Genomic DNA, 3,782 nt, shown 5'->3' on the forward strand with positions numbered 1-3,782 from the left:
CCTGGGTTTGACAATGAGGAACAAACATAATGTACAGGTCAGATGGAATCCCCATCCCTCAGGCCATCATGGAAAGGTCATGGGTTGGATCCTCTGGGTTTTAGAGAATGATTAAGTGGAATGCTGTAAAAGTCACTCAAGTCTTCCACTCTTTCACCCACATAGTGATTTCTTGATTCCTTTACCTCCCACCATAAAACCTTAGACACGGCCAACTAAAAATGAGGACAGATTCAGGGATGAATTGCATTAGATTTATTGAGGAGAAGCTTTGGTGTGAGTCCAGAGGGTCACAGGCAACATCTAGGTCTACATTCTACAGTGAGTGGGCTCTTGGTTGACAATAAGGTCATTTGGCTCCAGAAAGTTCCTAGCCTAGGAGAAAGATTTTCCCATACTCTTCCAATTTTCCTGGAAAAGAGAGAAATATGTGAATGCAGTCCTGTTCTTTATTGGGGAATTGAGTTAGTACAAACTGTTATGTTGGGAATTTGGTGAGGAAAGAACAAGAGGGAACATATAAATAATTCAGATTTATTGGTTGGGAAGGGGAGGAAGGAACAGGGGTTTAGGAGGAAATTATACTAGTTTTCTTTTGCAAACTGTTCATCCCTTATCACAAAACTCTTACATCCCTGTTGCTCTAGCCAGTCCATAGAGATTCCAGCAGCCGGAGAGTAGGGATTCAGCTTTGATTCAGGGAGAGAAGAAAGTGAGGAGAATTTGGCAAAATCCTTTAAAGTCATTATAATCCTTCGCCTGTTCTGGAAGCATATTAGGCTGCTCATCAGACTGGAAGAAAGGGGGACCCAGGCTCAGCCCTAGCCCAGGGAAGGGAATATACCTCAGAAACCTAATCTGAGGAAAGGAGCCAGGCTCAGTGCTCTTATCCCAGCTCCAAACTCTGACTTAGCTTGCTGACCTACAGTAGAGAGCCTGGCTCAGCTTGTGAATCCAAGGAAAGGAGCCTGGTTCAGCTCTCTATACAAAGACTGGTCTAGGAATCTGGGATATCTAGTTTTTTATTCCTCAGGTCTGGAGTGGGGCTCAAAATAACAGATAAAAAGATAACCCCAAGGGACTCATTATAAAAAATGTTAAATGGCAAAAAAAACGCCAAAGAAGGAACTATTCGAGTCAAAGATCAAAGATCAAAGCAGGTCATCTTCCACTGTATCTTCTTCATGAATTTTTTATCATATGGGTGATGTGTGTCTTCTGTCATAGCACGAGGAATATGGAAATATTTAATACATGAAGACACTGTATCAGATTATTCACCACCTCGGGGAGGGGAAAAGGGAGAAAATCAGACGCTCCAAAGTGTCAGGAAACAATTATTGTTTCTACATGTAATTGAAAAAAATCTAAATCAAATAAAACAAAGCAACAGGTAAGTATAAGCAGAAGACATTACCATGAAATCACTCAGGAACTTAATTTGTTCTTCACTTAGTTGTTTCACACATTCCTTCTTTTCCAATACAACCCGAATTATTTCTTTCAGAAAAATTATGTTATCTATGATGAACTTCCTAAACAGATCCATGGGAGTAGCTAGAACACACAAAGAGAAAAGATGACAGAGAAAGGGGCTGCTTTGAGTTGTTGTATAACCTCTTGTTGCTGACCTCCAATCCTTTCCCCATCCTTGAAAGAATTCCTGATTGAAGACTCTTTAGCACAGAGACCAAAGGTTGAAGGAATGGATAGAATTTGGCACTTGTTTTATGAGTGGGTCTGCCTGGACAGGCAGGGGAATGATGGGGAATGATCCACAGGACTTCTTGTGGATTCTTCATACCTTATACTTTGAGGTCTTTGAAATAGAGCAATCTGGAGCACGAAATATCCTGAGATCTAAACTGAATGAGTCATTTCTCTTCTCTAATGGGTTTCCTGATTCCAGGGGGACAAGACTGGGGGACGTGGCTCTCCCCAGGAGGCAGAACTTACTGGTCACTTACCTTCACACCAGAAAACCGCCACCATAGCCATGAGAAGAACAGCAAGCAAAGGTCTCATGGTAGGAATGTTAGGTCCCAAGGTACTGGGCTTCAGGAAGCTGAGAATGCTTTGGGACTCTCTGAATCCACAGGGCTATTTGTGCCCTGCAAGGCTGCCCAGTCTCTCCCCAAGAGTGAATCATGTGATGTTATGATAAAGCATTTCATACACCTCCACTCTACCTGCCCCAAACCTAACCCCTGACATCTTCCAATGAAATGCTCCCTTCAGACTCTCAGCTCCCTCAGGGCCTTCAGGCTAGCTTGGAACCTCTCCATCTCTTCTTCAAGAGACTTCCTCATTTGAGTGTGTCTTCCTTCTTGAAATCCAGGCTGAAATCAGTTCAAACCCAAGTTATTCCTTCTACTATGAGGAGTCCTGCAAATTTCACTGGCTTGGAGGTTTGAGGAGCAGTAGGTCATGACAATGGGGGATTTAGGAGGTCTGCCCATGCTGATACTTCCAGGTTTGGGGCCCCTGAAGCAAAAGAGACTTCACTGGAGCAAACTAGAAGTCCCAATTTATCCTGCAATTCCTGCGAAATGTTCTTAGAGACTTCTGACTCTCCATCCAACATGGTATCGAAGTTTAATTCCTATTCAAAAAGAAATGTTCTCCTTTGAGTCAAATCACCACAGATACCACAGTGGTACCACAGTGTCAGATTACCAGTGATTTGTTCTTGATTACATACATTAGTGACTTTCTGGCTGATTCTTTTATTTAATGAGATTCAGAAAGACCTCACAGGATCCTGCCTCAAGTAACCTTCTTCACTGGGTACATTGGCATCAAGAAACAACAAATGTGGTTATGCCTTCAGCAGTGTTCATAGGATCATATATCCAAGAGTTGGAAGAGACCCTAAAGAGGATGAAATCCAATCCTCTCGTTCTAGGAACTAGCTCAGGAAGCCTCAATGAATTGGTAATGCCATATAGATAGATATATGAGCCAGAGCTCAGGTTTGAACCCATGCCCTTGACTTAAAAGACAGTAATCTTTCTTTTAAATCACATTCCCTCTATCATCTTACCTGCTTTGCAGATTTAGAGGCCAAGAGAAAAAGAAGTCAAGGAACAGAAGAATTCATCTATTTATCTATGCCTCACAGTCCAACCCTGTGCAAGGTCAGAGACCAGATGTCCCAGCCCCATGTTCACAGCATGAATTTCCATGGTTCATTATTATTTAACAAATTTCAGTAAAAAGGTTTCAAGTTGGGGGAAAACAAAGCAAAAAACTCTAACCCAGTACATGATCTACAGGATAGTCAAAAACACATTCCTTGTTCCCTGGCGTTGGACACATGCTGGACTTGGAATCAGGAAAACTTGTTTTGAATCCATGTTGGAACACTCTTCACTCTGACCTTATAACACTGGCCAACAAACTTGTTAGAATCTCAGTCATCCAATCTATAAGAAAGAAATAATAATACATGCACTGTCTTTGGTGAGTAACAAAACTTCTCCGGAATCAGCAAGCATGATCAAATGTGATTTGATGTCAACATATAATGAATGATTCTGCTGTACCTTATATGAGCTGAAATGAGTTTGTTTACTGGTGTGGTGAAGACTGATCACATCAGTACAAAACTCCAAGCTACCAAATGGGTTTATTGAGAAGAGGTCAGCTTTACAATAAAGCCAGACCCTGGTCAAGATCAGAACCAGAGACCCCAACCCTTAGGACTTAGCCTTTTTTTATGCCAAGAAGTCTGATGACAGTGACAGAAAATACAATCAAAATTAAAATAGAATGGATGCAAA

General features: G+C 41.7%; 1 long non-coding RNA gene across 2 annotated transcripts; it reads right to left on the reverse strand.

Moving 5' to 3' along the window:
- Nucleotides 1-240: 240 nt before the first annotated feature.
- Nucleotides 241-3,075, reverse strand: LOC103099227 (uncharacterized). Of its 2 annotated transcripts, none has more exons than XR_008913107.1 (3): nucleotides 3,044-3,075; nucleotides 1,418-1,557; nucleotides 241-411 (listed from the first exon to the last, which is right to left on the reverse strand). It is a non-coding gene; the product is annotated as an uncharacterized LOC103099227 (long non-coding RNA). The 2 variants fall into 2 exon arrangements; XR_469592.3 differs by lacking the exon at nucleotides 3,044-3,075 and adding an exon at nucleotides 1,968-2,974.
- Between the last annotated feature and the right edge of the window lie 707 nt (nucleotides 3,076-3,782).

The sequence above is a fragment of the Monodelphis domestica genome, chromosome 6 (genome assembly GCF_027887165.1).
Source record: "Monodelphis domestica isolate mMonDom1 chromosome 6, mMonDom1.pri, whole genome shotgun sequence".
NCBI classification, from domain to species: Eukaryota; Metazoa; Chordata; class Mammalia; order Didelphimorphia; family Didelphidae; genus Monodelphis; species Monodelphis domestica.